This window comes from Toxorhynchites rutilus, chromosome 1 (assembly GCF_029784135.1).
Source record: "Toxorhynchites rutilus septentrionalis strain SRP chromosome 1, ASM2978413v1, whole genome shotgun sequence".
In the NCBI taxonomy this organism is placed as follows: domain Eukaryota; kingdom Metazoa; phylum Arthropoda; class Insecta; order Diptera; family Culicidae; genus Toxorhynchites; species Toxorhynchites rutilus.
Window position 1 is genome coordinate 85,296,886 of NC_073744.1, and position 18,994 is coordinate 85,315,879.

The 18,994-nt window shown below is 40.2% G+C and overlaps 1 protein-coding gene across 2 annotated transcripts in view; it reads right to left on the bottom strand.

Moving 5' to 3' along the window:
- The window catches only part of LOC129769501 (protein obstructor-E), a 49,971-nt gene that overhangs the window by 18,698 nt on the left and 12,279 nt on the right, over positions 1-18,994 (bottom strand). The gene's annotated exons all lie outside the window — the stretch shown is intronic.

The following is an 18,994-nucleotide window of genomic DNA, read 5'->3' on the forward strand; positions in this document are numbered from 1 at the left end:
TTAAACCATAATCCTGTACAGATTGTGTCGGAGGAAATGTTATCGTTCCCTGCGGTTCGTCAATAAAATCCCAACTCGAAAATTTCACGCGCAGGAAGATATAAACTGTTGATTAAACTCGTTTCTCCACCTTTCGAGTGCATCAATACTAACTGAAGAAATCCCTATTTCATCATTATTCTTTCCTGTACCAAACTGGAGGACTCGGTAAAGTACTAAATAAACTTCTGCGTTTGCTACAAATTCTCACCTCACCGGAAACAAATCAAATAAAGAATAATTTCCCGCGTGTGCAAGACAGCCGGAAAAACTTCCGCACTTTTGTGCTGAAACTGTAGATTACGGTTAACGGGAAGCAGACGAACCATGTCATTACGACTCACAGCACAGAGTGGTATCATTTTTACGCCCCCGCAAAACTTTGATCTCCTCACCGTGACGAGGATTCTCTCTGATTGTTCGAGGAGAACCGTCTGAACCCGTCTGCCATCAAAACTAGAACAACATATTGAGTGTATTTCTCTGAGATGGCTTATAGAACATAGCTTCACAACAAATGGCTCACAGAAGCGGTTAGCCTCTCGATGCGATTCTTGTGTACCTATTGTGTCATATTTCTCTAATGGCCAAACTTTTTCAGGGTGATAAATATTCAATCGATGGACTTTCATCACTATGTACGAAATTCAATTATGGATCGAAAACTTTTCGATGATTATTCGATTATGGCTTATCATCAGTTGGGTGTATAACACGAGCAAATATTATCTAAATCAGTGGGCTGATCTACCACCAACAATAACCGAAATGGCATCATAAAATCAGTAAATGTTTAAAACTTTCCCTAATTTCATGCATCAAAGCAACTCTCAGCGTTCTCAATAACTTCGACAGGCTGAAGCCATGGAGGAAGGTGAATGAGCACGACATTAAAAGCTTTCATCCACAAAAATGCCATAGCGAAAGGGAAGCTAATAATAAAATCAAATAAGATTGCACCCAACGCCTTCCAGACATCATAAAGCAACTTTCGATATCATGGGTTCCAAGAGGCATGAAGTGTGATACATTGAATGGTCTCGTGGATGTCTTCCTCTGTCAGAGTTGTGTTGGGCATTTGAGCAAAAGTTTATCTATTCACCCATCTCGTAGCATACATGCTCGGGTTGGAAATCATTTTTTGGTTATTGCTGGTGATTGATAGCATAGGGAAATGGACTCGGGAGAGGACCAAAATAGATTATTCTCGTTCATCGATTTTCGGAAACACCTATCTAAAGAATAATTGCGATCTGCGGATCCTTTGAGATCTGTTCGATCTCAAAAGTGGCACTTATTTCCTACCGTGAAAGGCGCAACAAGCGTAAAACAGTAGAAGGGTAGCTCTCGAAAGTTTAACTACTTCGGTGGCATTTATTCTTTTCTGTTTTAGTATTCCTCACCCAGCAGCGCCACACCGCGTTTGTTCGAGCTTCAAAGAAACCAAGTGTTCTCCCTTTCGTTGCATGGAAAACTCGAAAAGGTCAGGTATGTTGTGCCTTGCAATCTCCCCCACTCACACTTGCGCTGAATCACCGACATAGGTGGAATCGAATGGCAGAATCTGAAAGTTGATATAATATAACGTTCACCTTTTGGCAATTCTTTCACACACAAAAGATAGGAAACTTTAGAGTGTGTAAGCTACAGAAATTAGAAGCCAGCGGGAAAACTAACAGTGCAAGATCTTGTGAAAGAGGTAGATTTAATACTCGATATCAACAATAAGCAATATAAGTTATAATCTCCTGTTCGATAAAAGACGTCCTCCATGTTATATGGAGCCAAGCCATAAACGAACTTTGTCTGAAACTTCTGTCTCTAACACTTCATGGCAGCAGTCAAAGGTTGAAAAAACGACGAAACACGATGGGCGAATAAAGATATCATTATCATGAAAACGCCAATATACGAACACGATTATGATCGCTCGAAGTAACGAACGTCGTTCACGGAAGTCTTTGTCTTCTGTGCAGCATAACATCTCCAGCATCGATGAATGCCTCGGAGCTCTTTATCGATACTTCTGTGTTCCTAAAAACGAATGTTTCGATCGAAACCATCTTTTGCGCCACCCTCACGGAATGCTCCGAATTAAGAATAATAAAATTTCACTGTCTGCTCTCTAATTTCCCTCCGGGCTGCTTGCAGCCAATATCTACGATGACGTTGTAATTACAACGCTTTCTGGCTTTCCAGCCAACATCGATCGATGGTTGAAAACATGTTCATCCATTCAATCTTCGATTGGGATGATAGGATTTTGATAGCTCACAGCGGCCATCTTGGATTCCGTAAATCTGACATTGGCAGTCATTCGATTTTAGTAAGGCTTACCGTTTAATTTATGACCATCGCTTGCATAAAAAAATTATGTTTTCGAATGAGACTCATGCCGCTTTGAAACACGCCGTTATAGGTGTGAGTTAAACCTACAAGTGATTCATGAATCACCATTGCAATCAAAGCAACTCACAAACACAAACTCACGGTTTGGTATTTATTTTGGTGTGTTATTCGAGCCGTACTTTTTTTTGAAAAATAGCTTAGGATCTCACAGCTACCGTGAATAGCGAGCGTTATTGTGGACCTAATTTTTCTTAACGAAGGTTAACAAATGATGATATTCTCTTTCAAAAAGATGGTTCATCAACAACTGCACACAACAAAGCTCTTTCAGACTTTGTGAGTTTATTAAGTCATTGCTACTGCACAGATTCCGATCCCAGAAGTCAACTCGTTTTAATCATATCATATTTTTCAAAAAATTTTAGTGCATATAAATCATCAGAATATAAGTTTTTTTTTGTGAAATAGTTACGAGTTATTTCGTAGTTGACGTCCTGAGCAGGTGAGCAACCTACGAGTTGGCAATCAACGTGTTAATTGAAGGTTTCGTCAGTTTCATTTAATCACAATCGGCTGTCTCGGATAGTCTTCCAAGAAAGTGGCATTAAAAGAGACATATAAAGACGTCGCAGCTACACTTACCACTACATCTCTTGCGTCGGCACTTCTTCGTTTTCATTGGTTTCATTGAGTACATTTCGAAGCGTTCTCACATTCATTCATTCGAGCAGCGTACATTCGCTAGAATGAATTAATGTTTCGATTTGCTCTGAAAACGACGTTTTTAAACTTCGTTTGAGAGAGAAGAATGAAACGAATGAATGTGAAGCGGAAAAAGCGTGCACGAGAGAGTAACACTTGAATAAGCGGCAACTTGAGAAGCGGTAGGTCATTTTTGAGTGACGATTTTTTAATGAAAGTGAATTTGTAGGGCCCTGATACCAACGTTGTGTGCTCCTGTGGCCGAGTGGTTAGCGTCAAAACCTAACATGCCGGGGGTTCGGGTTCGATTCCCGTTCTGGTCGGGGGAATTTTTCGTAAAAGAACTTTCCTCCGACTTGCACTGTGGTCACGCGTATTCTAGAACTTGCACTGTGGTCACGCGTATTCTAGAGCTTGCCACTCAGAATGCATTCAAGGCGTGTTATTTGGCATAGAAATCTCAACTAAGTACTAATAAAAATGACGCAAGTAATACTACGTTGAGACGGCGAAGTGCCTCTAGGAACGTTGGTGCCATTTAAGAAGAAGAAGAAGAAGAAGAAGAAGAAAAAGAAGATACCAACGTTGTAAAGTTGTGAGTATGCTTGAACAATAATAAAAAAGTCGAGCCGGGGATTATTAAAGCATTTAAAAAGGCATTTTGTACAAAATATAAATCAAAGACTAGATATTTTCGCTTTTCAGCATTATATCTACCATATAAGAACATATAAAGCATAGCAGCCATTTATTCAATGTTCTCCATTGTTGATTCAGGGCTATTGTTTTGTGCCTAGTGGTTAGTTAGGATGCATACTAGCTATTGATGACATAGCTCGACTCAAAAAAATCATTGGCATCAAAGCATGAAGAAAGTTTTGTTGTATTGAAATCTTAAACTGAAGATTGGAGAGAACTGATAACACCAACATATCATACGAATATGTTCAAGACGATTTGCATGAAGGTTAACATTTCAGAAGAGTAACTGTGAGATTGACGAAAGAAGTGAATTGCTTAATCGTATGTTTTGTGCTAAAAATAACACAAACATGTACATTAATTTTTTATGAATAAATTCCAGTCGTGCACAAATTACGTAACGAGAGAAGGGATGAGATCGAGATTGCGTTACTTAGCGTGTATTAGAGATAGAAATTGCGTTACGTAACGTTCCTAAATCCGGATGTTTAGCGTTACGTCATTTGTGACCCACGCTTAACGTCAATTTTAGGTTTTTTTTCTGTGAATCGAGCCAAGAGTGTATAGAGTCACAGTAAGTTTTGGTTGTCAGGATGAATTCATTTGTTTACATCGCTGCTTCACCTAAGCGAGCGCGTCGTAATTCGATCTTATACGTTCGAAAAGAAAATATCCGTCTATTCTTCCGAGAGTTAGTAAAACTTCCGAAAAATCTGAAATCCACGGTGAAATCCACTACGGTCCCGGGAAAATATAACTATCGCCCGGTAACTTGAAAGTGACAGAGCGGCAAATCTAGCGGATCCTAAAATGCATGCGAAAGTAATGAGAACCCGAAGCTGTCATCAAGCTGGATTAAGTACCCAACCAAGGCGCCTCCATGTGAAACAATCATATGAAATTCACTTTCAGCCATATTGGAATTGCTGTCGGTATTGTTTACAAACTGCATCAGCACGCTGCCAGCGGCTCTCTTCAAACTGCTACGACGCTTATTCGAACGATGCCTACTATGTTCGACTTTCGCGAAATTATGTGAAAAAGAAGGGATGATTTTGTAGAATTTCATTCTCATTTCCACTACTCTCGCATGTGAAAATGCAAAAATGGCGTATCCTAGCAATAACAAAACAAACAACCCCCGCTCCACTAACCGTAATCCCCTTCTTATTGAAGTGATGATGTTGCTCCACCTGTTATACATTGATATAAGCGCCTTGGTACCCAACTAAGAATGTCCCATCAGTGTGACGTTTTTATGGCGATTTTATTCAGCTGAAATCCTCTATGCAAGCCTTGTTCTAGCAAATTAGGAGAAATTATTAAGCTAAAGCCAATATTATCGAATCGTCTATTCGCCCATATTCTGATTTGATAAGCTCTACTTAGCATGCTATTTCGAAGATGATCTTTGTCTGTCTGCAGTATTTTCTTCTACAATATTTCTTTAAATAGAATTAGTTGGTGTGCTGCCATATAAATGAAACACAAATTTCTGCATTACTCGGCATTCAATCAAACAAACGAAGCCAGATTTGGCATGTGGAGGTTCAAGGGGGCAATAAATGTTTTTTATGATAGTTAGACACTCCTCCCCCCTCTCTAAGGGGAGGCTGCCATACAAATTAAACACAAATTTCTGCATTTCTCTGAAATTAGTCAAGCAAATTTTATCCAAAGTTGGCATATGAAGGTTTCAGGGTGCATTAAATATTTCTATGGTAGCTAGACACTCCTCTCCCCTCTCTAAGAGGGGGCTGCCATACAAATGACACACAAATTTCGGCTTTATTCGGGAATTAATCAAGCAAATCAAGGGAATTAATCAACCAAAGTTGGCATGTGAAGGTTTGCATACAATGTTCCTATGGTGGTTAGACACTCCTCCCCGCTCTCAAAGGGGGGGGGGGGCTGCCAAACTAATGAAGCATAAATATCTGCATAACTCAAGAACTAATCCAACAAACAGAACCAAAGTTAGCAAGTGAAGGTTTTAAATGTGTATGCAATAAATGTTTCTAAGGTGGATAGACACTCCTCCCCCCTCTTTAAGGGAGGGCTGCCATACAAATGAAACACAAACTTCTGCATAATTCGAGAAATAATCAAGCAAATTGAGCCAAATTTGGGATGTGAGGGCTTTTGAGTTAGAGAAATGTTTCTATGATGGTATGACACCCCTCCCTCCTCTGGAGAGGGGGTCCCATAAAAATAATACACATATTCCAACCAAACATGACAATTTAAAATTTTCGGAAAACTCTGAAAAAAATGGAAATGTTCGAAAAATTCTATTCGCATATGTTCTACAATAAAATATTGACAAGCGTTATTAGTTCATTCGATGTTTGCGCTAACGAAATTTATCTTCGTTCGAAAGTGGAAATGGATTTTAATGTGATAAAACGCATATATATATATATATAAATAAAATGGATCGCCAAATGTGTTGATAAGAGCAAACTCGAGAAAGGAATTGTCCGATTTAGGGCTGTCTTTATTCTATCATATTTTCTGTATCAAACACTTATTCCATGTAACGTAGAAACATGTTATTTGCAAGTGGTTGAAAAATCTTGAACGAGAATTGTATCTGAAAATAATCTGATTTAATAATGATGAGTTTTGGTAGAAGTACTAGGAATTTTATAGTAAAAGGTAATTTTAAAAGGTAGATTAAAAGATCAATCAATGAACAGTTTTGCGATTGGACCCATTAACGCGCGTTTAATAAGAAAACGTGGATGTGATGAAGAAAAATAAATTTTGGGCGAGACGAAGTTTGCCGGGTCAGCTAGTAATAAATAAAAACAGTCTAGCGAATCCGTCAATCCGTTCTCGAGATTAGCAGTCACATGCACAAACAATTTCATTTTAATTTTATATTACTCATTGAAACACAAAAATTCGCTCATTTTTTGGCCCGGAGTAATTGAATGACAGATGTCCTCAAAATATGATGCTCACATGGCCGAGTGGTTAGCGTCACACATTATTATACCATGGGTTCGGGTTCGACTCTCGTTCTGTCTGGGGTATTTATTGTCAAAGAAATTTCTTGAGCTTGCCACTCAGAATACATTCATTCAAGCCGCGTTTGTTTGGCATAAGAAATCTCAACTAAGTATTAATAAATAATGCAAGTTAATATCTACGTTGAGACGGCAAAAGTTCCTTCGGAAACGTTAGTGCCATTCCAAAAGGTACCCGAAGTGGTCAATAAACTGCATCTTGGAATGATCAGAAAATCTGCGCTGCAGTATTATTATCAGTCATCAGTGATGGAGATCCCGATGAAGGAAGATCTCCGTCCAAACATGCTACTTGCAATAATAAAAATTGGACTGTTTGCGCTATTAATAGCACAACAATGAAGGCCTAGTATTAAAAGACTCACTGTGCGGTTCAACTGAACAGTTGAACAAAAAAAGTTTTCCTATGCTGAAAAGGCATTAGTGTGTACTACCATATGAATCGATAAGATAAAATGGATACGAATTTGTTACAGTTTTAAATGCTCATGTTTTTTTTTCTGTTGTTTAAAATGTTGTAAAATTAATTGGATTTAGAACGGAACTTAAAAATTTTTCAAATTGCTTTCCAATATTAATTATGATTTGATGATGGGATTTTTTTTCTCGTTTTATTGTCTCCTAGTGCATCCTAGCTACCTCATCTGTTTCGTTCATCTAGGTTTGAATCGGTTTGAATTCAGGCAATAGACAAACAGATATTCTGATGCCTGGCCTTATACTGAACTCAAGGGTTCATAGCAATGCTATGTCCCTTTTCCATGCGTTGTTTTTGAAATTTTAGTTCAGACAACTGAAAACTGTCATTCTAATAAATTACCCAACGTATGAATCTAGGACCAATTTCTCGATTCTTTCCGCATTCTCAGAGAGGTATCCGATAATCTCAAAGAGTCGATTTAGAGGTTACCCACAGCTTTGAAGCATATGTGCTAAATTGACCACTGATTGAAAAATATGTCTAGAATGTTTATTTTGTTTTATTAAATGAAAAATGAAATTTAGAAAAACTGTTGGAACTGAGTCAATGCTTTGACTACATAAATCATTTGGAATTTGAAAAAAGTTTTTGAAGACATGATGGTAGCGCTGCTTAAATAGTTGTGACTCACGCACTGAAATTCAGATTATAATGAATTTTGACAAGTGACTGACACAAATATGCTTTACACAAATCATTTTGATCTGTCAACGGTTGTGCCATCTATGGCGCCAAACCAGTAACTTATTAAATGAAGTATTTACCTTCGTCTCACACTTCGAAAATGAACCCCGAACAATGTGCGCGCGCTGAACCATGTAAGAGTAGCGTAAAAGCAATATGGTCTCTCAGCTTTGGAGATCTCATCATTGTCAGTACCGTGGCACACGGAATACAATACAAGTGCAACAAAGGGCGCCAAATGCAGTCAGTTCTAACGCGCCCCCCCCCTCCCTTTCCTTTTTTTTTACCAGATAGTGAACCAGTTAGAGGCTATGCATATACTGTAAAATTCGCTTTCCTTTGGAAAATAGGGTGCAGTAGCAAGCTTCATAATTGTGTGCATATATTTGCCCTTGTATCCGTCGTCGCTGCCGTCGTCGTCGTCCAGGAAATACTGGTCTGACCACTCCGTCTCTGACAGCGTTTGTCTCAGGAGAGGAGCGAAAGGAAGAGTGTTGTAGACTGCCTTGAAACTACGGAACGTATGCTTCGAGATGCCTGAGAACGATCTTGCGAAAGCGGCTCGAACGTTCCGGTGTGGAGTGCGTTAGGGAAACAGGGGGAGCGGAACATACCGGCTGCATTCTGTAGAGATGCAGGTTTCACTGTTTGTATAACAAGAACAATCTTGTCTAGAGCTATATACGCGAAAGCCAATCTGCTGCAGCCTTAATTGGCATGCAAGTTGCACCTCGGCACTGCGCTGCAAGGTATATTGGGCCCACGATTAACGTTCTCAGAGGTACACGACACCGCACGGATCAAACAAGCGAGAGTGCGTTTCGAAAGTACAAATCGTGGGATCAAACAGAGAGTGCGTTTTGAAAGTACAAATCATGGTGAATGGCATCGTTCTGTTGAGCGCTCGGGAATTCCAAGGTGGGGAAATGTGAACTTATTCCACTATTTAAATAGTGATTTCCAGACACGAGACTAGAAAGCCGACAGAGGTTAATGAAGCTATTATCACCGCTAGCAAATTTTTGGGATTCAACTGTGAAGGAAATGAACATTTTCATAATACACGCGGTCAGGATAATTGTTTCCAACCGTGTGTTAAATTCCATAAATTAGCCGCACCTTTCGTTGGCGATTCATCACACGTGAGGGGCATCCTCATCGATAATAATTAACCAATAATTACCACGATTTTTATCATTCGTCGCAATCTTTAATTTATGTTCGCGCTTCTGCCCCGAGCGCTAATGACGGCGACAATATCTAGGGCGCGAAATATTCTCTCATTAAATTTATGTCTAAATTATAGCACACACACATTATTGGCCGGCGAAAGTAACGGACTGCATCGGACTATTCCGAAACGATAGCATAACTTTGAATACTTTATTGATTTTAAATTACTCCCCAGCTGGTCATCACAAGCTCCGTGCAACTCGATGGGCTGGGTCGAACTGTGGTCAGACCGGCAATCATTGCCTATAGGATAATTGTGGAATGCACAAAACTGGAAATTTCAAACCAATATTTTCCAAACGGCGAAAGGTGAGAAAATTGGTCGCCCCTTTTATTAGCGAATGGCTGATACAAAAAAAATCCCCTGAAATAATCCCCATTGGCCGTCGAGTGAACATTTAGAAAACTTGCCGAGAACATCAAATGCCATTATGTTTTTTTTCTGTCAAACTGCTCGAGCCAAGTTGGTTTTCTACACAGTCTCGTAAACTCAATAGCTAAAGGCCTTTTATAGCGAAACCCCTTTTTACGGCCTTCGGAAGGCAATCGTTCGACATTTTGATGAGCTTCGAGATCGTGACTCTAAGCGAATCATCATCATCCTCGGGTAAAGATGTTATGATAAAGCGTAATTATGAGAGAGTAACTTGATTCGAATCGACTGGGTTTTTTCAATGAAACGCCGTTTTCTTGTTATGTTTCTGCTCAACGGCAAATCACGCCTGCATATACTTTTTGGCGATAAAGTAAAAAATATGTTTTTTTCCAATGAGGCAAAGTAAACCAATATAGAGCAGTAAAATTGTTGAAAGACATCGGTTTCTGCGAAGGTGTACCCACTGTATGCATACAAATGAAAGAAAAAAACACTCACAATCTCACTTTAACATGGTTTCATCCGTCAGATCTCAACGGTATGCGTTAATCTGGTATTAACATTCCGAATCATCCGGCGGGGCAGCGTTATGCAAAGACTCGGAGTCAATGTTGCTGCTAGTGCTTACATAAAGTGGCGCGGCGCTCACAACTCCCCCGACGTGTTTGGGGTCATCGGCCAACGCCCGTCGTCAACGGTGTTTATTGCATAACCCTTACTCGAATGACTCGCGCTACTCCTAGATTGCATCGTGTTTTTTTCACTTGGGATATTTTCATAATGCTACCAGTTATTCGTTTGGATCAAATATATTTTGGAGTTCATATCCGCTGCTAGTAATACGTTGAAGAAATTTGTATAAATCGCAATGACTAAGCGGCGTCGATTCGGTATTGCCACTGGTGGATGCCGATGGTGTGGGAAATGCCTACCACTCGCGCCGAAGTCGTCATGGTCAGCTTAAGGTAAACGGTTACTAAGCCAAATGCGTTCGTCTGTCACCGTTGATTGGTGTTCGAACGAGTGTACAAATATATGCGGTGGTGGTTTGTTTGTGTGGTTGTCTGTGATCTTTGTTTTTGCAATGATTTTAGAGGAAATATTCACCGTTCAGAGCTGTGTCGTTCGGAGTGTTTGTGTTGTTTTTGCCGCTTTGCGGTGACTCAATCGGTGACTAGGCGGTGCAATAGATACGGCAGTAAATGTTGCCCAATGATGTTAATTAGTGTGAGCCGCGTGGAGCCGCGCGCGCGAAATGTTGAGTAACACGCCCATGCTTAGCTCCACTACTATAGGTACACACAAGGTACAACTTTTTATCCAGTTGTAATTATTTTTGCTCTCATCTGAAAAGTAACAATAACGCTCACGCTATGCCACCCACTCTCCCCAATGCAGCGGATAATCGGCTGTTTGTAGAAAGGAAAATGTACAGTTTTCTGATTATGATGATGAATGCATGCAGCATGAACGTCCAGTTTACTTATTGCGATAGAGGAAACAAATATTTTCATTTGTGAATTTTTGTATACTCTTCCACTTTCCCTAGCAATGCTTACGGCAGAGTACGAGATGAGCGCGCCCGGGAAGAATTTCAATGATGGAATTTTTCGTATGATTCTCCAAATGGATGGGATCTCATATGTTCGCAGGTGACAAAAGCAGCTGGTATCATTTGTTGCTAATCACGCAGTAGCAGCTGGATACAAATTTCACCAAAATTAAAATTCACCCATATAAACGAAGTAATAAATTACAGAAATGAAACATCTTTTCCGCTTTGCATTCCGTTTCTCCCAAAACATGTGTGTGAAAAAGTAAATACTCTAATTACGAACAAACTCTCGGCATCCTTCACATTTGATGTCATCTCGGTGGAATGATGGAAAACTAGCGCGACAATTGAGCTCATCCGCTCCAGATTGTTTAATGGGGAGCAGGATGATGATAATGGGTCTATGTACCGCTGTCAGCTGGGTACAATGCTTTCGTTTGGGCCCAGCAGTGAAGCGTCAGGAAGTGAAATCTATAAATAAATAGATGACACTGTGGGAGGAATGTCGACTCCTTTCGGCACACGTAGAGCGCAATCCTGTGTCTGTGGCAAATTGCTCGTCTGCATTAATATTTCATTACACAGCACAGTTTACGGAAGTGGATGGCTCCATGCTACTTCGTCTCAGCCAAACATCATACCCACACACACACACATATATACACAAACCGTGCAAAAAAGTATCCTCATAAGATCTCATGACAATAGAGATAAACTACAATGCTCGCATAACGTGATGGCGCACCAAGGAAGCTGGATTTCGCTAGGTCGAAGTCGAGAACCGGATCACCGGCTGCTGCGAGGAATATGCTTCTCATCAAGTTCGGGTTTTGGCACTAACAAGCACCGAAGATTCGAACACAACGACAGCAGAGCGAAGTTAAACATTAATATTTAATATTCATTAATCCGGACACGGAGAAAGTATAGCAAATGAAATCCCTCCGCCAACGGATTCCTACTGGAGGAATGATCTACTCCCACAATAAACTAGCATTGGCTCTATTCCCACAGAGTGCTGGAATCAAATCAAAGTTAAAGTAGGTAAAAAGTTCGATCTCATTCGGCAACATGTAGCAGGTGACAAATGTAGATTTCAAACTAGATCGTCAGTTTCTCGTCAAGATATTTCTTTCGATTTGCATCGATGCCCGCATATTCCTGTATTTGCACCTCAGAATACAGTCAAGGGGTGTTCGTCAGCATGGGAATCTCAACCGAATACCAAAAAAATAGATTTTAATAATAATAAGATAAGTAATTATACGTTGAGTTGACGAGGTTCCCTAGGAATGTTAGTGTCATTAAAAATGCGAAACGGAACCTAAGAGTAACCTAACATTTCCATGAAGAATATACAGTAAAACCTTTTTGTGCGAATTTTTTTGTGCGATTTTCTGTGCTTGTGCGTTTTTTTTTTGTGCGATTTTTTTTGTTCGATGTATAAAAAGAAGCATATTTAACGAAGTTATCGTCCATTTAGCTTTTTTCGATGGTTTATATGCATTTCTTTGCATATTTGCGTCTCAATTATCCACCTCTGAAATCATTCCCCTCCTCTCATCAAATACTCTAAGTTTTTCTAAGTATTTGCAAGACATGATTTCTAACAGCAACACGTTTCGACATGCAACTAAAAGCACAAAACAGCCACGCGCTACCGAAAAGGCAAAGTGTCCCATCGCAAAGCAGGGAAACAAAAGGAAATTGAACGGTGAATGGCGTGGATTTGAGTTATTTTCTTGGGGGAAACTTTTTTTATGCGGTCCCTATCTACCGCACAAAAAAAGTTTTTTTCAAAATGTGTACCGAACACGAGTTTTTAAAGCTGCTGGTGAAGTTTTGCACGATTTTTTTGTGCGACCTTTTTTGTGCGGTCCCTATCCCCCGCACAAAAAAAGGTTTGCCTGTGTCTAGCGATTACAAAAACAAAAAAAAATCATGACAGCAATATCAGTTGGTTTGCAGCAGCCATAGCGAAAAAAGTCAAACAACTACGCTCGATGCTCTGTCCATACTGCCCACTCCGCCCCGGACGATGTCCAACGAAGAATTTGGACATCGTGAGTCATTTCGTGTTCGCCGGCATTTACAACATCCTCTCCCTTCTGTAGGAAGGCGAGAGCGTCGAACGGAGGCCTGGTTCCGGTCGCCCGACGGTGCTGCGCGAACGTAATGTGCAGCAGAAGCAGAAGAGGAAGACCGAGAGCAATGTAGTCTCATCGTTCCGCACCTTGGGTCGGGAGGTCAAAGCAAACCGACCAAACGGTAAAGAAGTGCTTGGCCAAAATGGACATTTTTATGAGAAAGCATTAGTCGAGGGCGGCTGTTTCTGGCGGCTGAATGGCAGGAGACCGGGTACTTTACGTCTCCAAGTGAGGGAATAAGCAATGACCTCAATTATATCTCGCGCACCAAGCTCTCGAAGCAGACCCTTTCGCGGCTGATTAACAGCGAGAAGAGGGAATATCCAGCTGTTCTTACTTTTGGAGCTAGCATTGAACGGGGAGATATACAATAACAGTGGCGTAGTGTGATCGGATGATACCCGGGACGGCTATCTTGGGTGTCACCCCTCCAATTAATGTCTTTGTCTTCTTTGATTTCGTTTCAAATGAAAAATTCAATTTATCTAACCAATAAACATTTTTATTATAAAATCAAATAAGGCTAACAAGAAATTATAACAGAAGCATATTATTAAATTTCACATTGTCGAAGGTAATAGAGTAACAGCAAAACTAATCCATTTGCAATAAATTTTAATTTTGAGAAGCTTGTTGACATGATGCCACAGCAATCCAATGATTGGCATCGTCCAGGATTATTTCCGCAGCTTTCAAATGTCTACGGAATCTTGATTTCGCTAGCTCGCATTCGGAAATTTCGCCGTAGAAAATTGCTAGTTTAAAATCTAACACAAGATCAAGTGCGATGTTCTGCGTGAAGTAGGCCGAAGATTCTGAAGCAATTCAATTCAACTTAACTAAAGATAGTAGGAAAACCGGAAAATCACATGTGAAATGCTGCTCGCTAGTTACGAAGCCTCTTCTCCATCGATTAGTGGCTGGCTATGAAAAATGGATTTATTTCGAGAATCCAAAGTGTCAAAGATCTTAGGTATATCGAGAGGAACATCGTTTGCAAGGCCAAATCTCTATGGACGGAAGAAAATGCTCTGTGTTTGGTGGGATAATACAAGTTTGATCTACGATGAGTTATTCAACATTGCGAAACCGATAGCACTGAACGCCAACGACAACAAATGATCATTTTTTTTGGGACCAACTCGTGAGCGATCCTTAATATGCTAATAAATACTCATGTAACGTGTGTGAACACAAAAAGGATGAAAAAAAAAAGAAAACATGCAAAAATGTTTATCCTTCCACATATATCTAAATATGCCTAGTACTATTTTGTTCAGTACTACGCCATTCCTGTCACTTTGTCGAATGTAAACATTGCATACAGTTTTTATTTCCTAGTTTGGAACTTTGCTTTAGACTAGACGCGTCAATAGTAGACCCGAGGACTACTTGGATTGTATGAATCTTGCTAAAGTCTTGATAGGTGTAAGTTCCCTAGGGATTTCGGACGAGAACGTACGAAATCGCTGCTCGCCTAAATGCAAGTGTCCAACTGGAAACCGCGAATGCAAGTCCCATTTCCAAATAAAGCAAACGTAAGACGCAGCCACCGTGCGGAGGAATCCGTTTTGCAATCTTGTTGGGTGATTTGTAATAGGACAGCACCTACACTCAAACTAGCGTTGGCAGAAAAGATGCCATTTCCTGTTCATGAGAGTCAAATGCGCAAATAATGAGCTATTTTTAAAGCTTAAAAATGGTTTGTATGTATGCGTGCAGACATCTCTTTCTGTTTTCTTTTCTCTTTTCATTTGGGGTTGTGCAAAAAAAAGTCCATACGACGTCATTGGGGATCGAACCAAGGCTGGCTGGAATGCAAAGTTACTTTTCACGACCACGCTATCCATATAGCTGCCAGCGCTATTATAAAGGACCGTAATAATATTACACCTGATCATAAAATGAAGTTGGAAGGCGTTTTCTAAAACGATAAAGAAGAACATGAACGAGAATATATCTTTCTCTGTCTGGGCCGTGTATTTGGCAAACTATACGAAAAGCTTTCATATGCTTTCAAATGTGTCTCCTGTTTCGCTCCCTCATATTGGCTCTAGCATATATATTATACAAATGATATACATGTATTGAGGAGTAGAACATTTTATGTTATCTTTCAGCTCATTTAATGTAATAAATCGGGATGCCAGAACATGTGCTAGAAATAAGAGAGCAAATAAGACGCCGCCTGTGTGTGCAGAAGTCATTTGGGTGGCCAAAGAAAGGCACCAAGAAACTGTACCTGATAGCAGTAAAATAATATGGTTAGTGTTCGAAACGAAAGCCAAAGAGGCTAGAATGCCGTTTGCGTTCGATTCAAGATCCGTAACTCGTGTACTCACAGACTGTGCGCGTCTCTGTAATACTGCTATTGTGTATTTTTAGGCGTTATTGGTGTGAACGCAAGATAAAGATATAATTGAATGAAAAAAACTCCAGAAAATATTTTGTCTTCAACTTCATTCAGTTTTAATAGTCATTTGATTGAGCCACCTCATTCAGTATCGGTCTGTCGGACCTATGCGCTAGTATAGGAAGGTAAAAACGCCTGATAATTCTGGAAAAGAAATGTCATTCCGAGCGAGTCGCGCTATTTGCCAGGTGGAAACTCTACGGAAGGAAGGATCGAGGATGGACGACCGAAAATGATAGTTGGAAAGTCGAGATAGAAGCTCGAGAGTTCACAATATTGGACGAACTCGAAGAGCGGAGTAACATGTATACGGACAAAATCGAAGAAATCGCTGTATTCAGCTACCTCTGATCAGGATGTTCCGAGTGAAGGAACCATCAGAGTCCGGCAAGAATGCACCAGCTACAAACGTAGCTGAGTGCTAGGTTACAGAAGTTGCAACAGTTAAAGCTTATAAAATAGATGAGTGCCAGTGCTGCACTGAGCGAATCGACCATAGATGATAGAGCTGTGACAAAGGAAAAAGAGTCATATCAGGCAAACGACGCCATTGCGGCTATCAATAAACAAGCAGACATACCGTCAAAGAGATGAACTGCGAGCTCAAATGAAGAGCAATCTATCGACGAAACGATAGAAACAACCACAATTGGATGGTATAACTTCTGGATCAAATCAGAACTATGTTTCAACACCAATCACTGAACGGAGAAATGAGTCCACAGAAAGGGAACCACAGGCTACAGTAAACAAGCAAGTTCCCAAACGAAAAAAAAAAATCAGGTAACGGATGCGGAAAAAGAAAAGACAAAAGCTCCACGAGGCAAAGGAATGGCAGAAAATCCCGATCACCCGTTCACGATCATCGCTTGTGCTCTTAACCCTTTCTCTACGAGCGTCGTCTTTAGACGACATCAGGGTGATACTACGCATCAATCCCACGATATGCATACTTTTCGGCGCAGTGCTCCGTGTTTTGCTTTGCTGTCATGACTTCCGCTGTACACATCATGGGAGGTAATTCTATTTATAATATGTCTCAATTTTGAGGTCATAAATCTCTACTCAGTGAGCCATACGAGTCAAATCTCTCCTACCGGCCCTGATTTGGACTTTCCGTCCATGACAACAAGGTTTTAAGAGTCGAGTGGCACTTTAGAAACCATGGCTATCGAAGAAAAACGTTAAAAACGGCTGAAGTGGGCACAAGATCACATCAATTAAACAATTGATGACTGGATGAAGACAATTTGGTCAGATGAGACATAAATAATGTTATTTGGATCTGATGGTACGAAACGCAAATGACGACGAACGGGTTCAAATAAAAAAGGGGGCGTTTGATTCCTACAGAAAACATGAAGCAGGTGAATTTTTGCAACACCAGAATTTTGTTCCACTGTTCCACTGACCTAACCTAATGACAAAATAGGTTTATCTGTGAATGCTTCCAGCAATTTCGCAAAAAAAATGAAACTTGATCGTCGGTACCTATTCCAACAAAATGTAGATCCAAAGCATACCTAGGAGCCGATATCAAATTGGTTTATGAAAAGAATAATCAATGTTTTGGAATGTCCATCACAATATTTTCACCTTAACCCAATAGAACCTTTGTGATCTATTCTGAAGGTAATGGCTCAAGAAAATATTCCAACAATCCTTCAACAACTACGACGAGTAATTGCAACTTAGTGGAACAAAATCACACCAGAAACAAGCTAGGCTTGTCGAATCGATGCCACAGCGGTGTTAAGCTGTCACTCATTCCAAGGGCGGTTACACAAAATTTTATCTTGATATTCGGAGTAAGACCGGAGTAAAGTAGATGGTATTTTGTGCCTCATTTCTTCCTGTTATTTCAATCATCTGATCACAAAAATTGACCAAGATTACCTTCATATCACATGACTATAATTTGAATTTATCTCTACCGATAGAAAAATAAACATAATTTTGATTTTGATTGCGTTATTTTGGTAGATTATTGGAGGAAATTTGAAAATTCACCAGGGGTAGTTCATCCACCCCGGGTATTACGAACTGTATACATCAAGAAATGTTTGGAGAAACGTTTCCTCGAGAAAGATAGAAAAACTGACATCCTGCCATTACGGAAAGAAGGTGATAGAATAGTATCCCGGAGCTTGGGGAAGACGCAAAAACGGTGAAAAGCGGAAGATAATTCATAGAAATCTGGCGTTCTACGGCGATAAATGTCTACGAAAGTCGCTGTACATAATTTTCGAGCGTTGCTCCCTATGCTTGGAGGTCATTTTCAAAACTGAAGAGCAAATGTCAAAATCAATATGAAAGGATCATCCCGCACACACACTTTACTTCCACTTCCTTCAAAGTTAGAGGTATTCTGATTAAAATCATTTCATTTAAAATCATTTTAATCATTTAAAAAAAATGCACACTCAAAGTAAATACGTCAAATTTAAGTTGACCACCAAACTCCGATTGCTCCACTCTTTGTGTTGAGAAGTTCCTTGGAAACGCTATTGCTATTGAAGAAGAACAATGTTTTTCTAATATATTCTTAAGGTGTGATCGTTACGACCTCATCAGCTATTTTGAAGCTGCCCGGGCGGGTGGGTTCAACACTAGACGGCAGCAACTCACATTAGTCAGACCATTTTATTATGTAAAAAACTCTTGTGCAAACATAAATTGGCGCCATACTCGTGTGAGAGTTACCCCAAAAACCACGATTAGCAACGAAATAACTAACCGGTTAATAGAATTGATCACGCCCTAATATGTGGCAGGCACTCGGCTTTTTCATGCAACTGCCTTCGATACTTCGATATGCTTTCGACTCGGCATGTATTGTCGTTTATAGCCGGTGAATTGGAAATAATATGCAGTGCAATTCAAAGGATCTTTCCGCAATTTTTTCAACATGGAAGCGATGAAGCGACCTGCTTACCCGGACAATCATTGCACTGTGCACAGTCACGATAAAAATCGATCGCGCAGGTGTGAAATAACTCCATTGTGGTGGTCTTGGGGTACACCTAGGAACTACTTTCACTTTTCCTCCAATCGTGAGCTGCTCAAGGACCGTGGTTGCAATGGAAACTTGTTATCTATTTTTTGCAAGGCCTTTGCGCCGTATGGATTTCGCGCCAACCTTTACCTGGTCGCTTGTATATAAATCAGATTTGTGCATATTCAGAGATGCTGATGGATGTCTCCAAGGTTTGACAGTTGCTGCTCAACAGAAACGGCTCTCGGTTCTCGGTAAAAGGTTAAGATACTTCACACATGACATT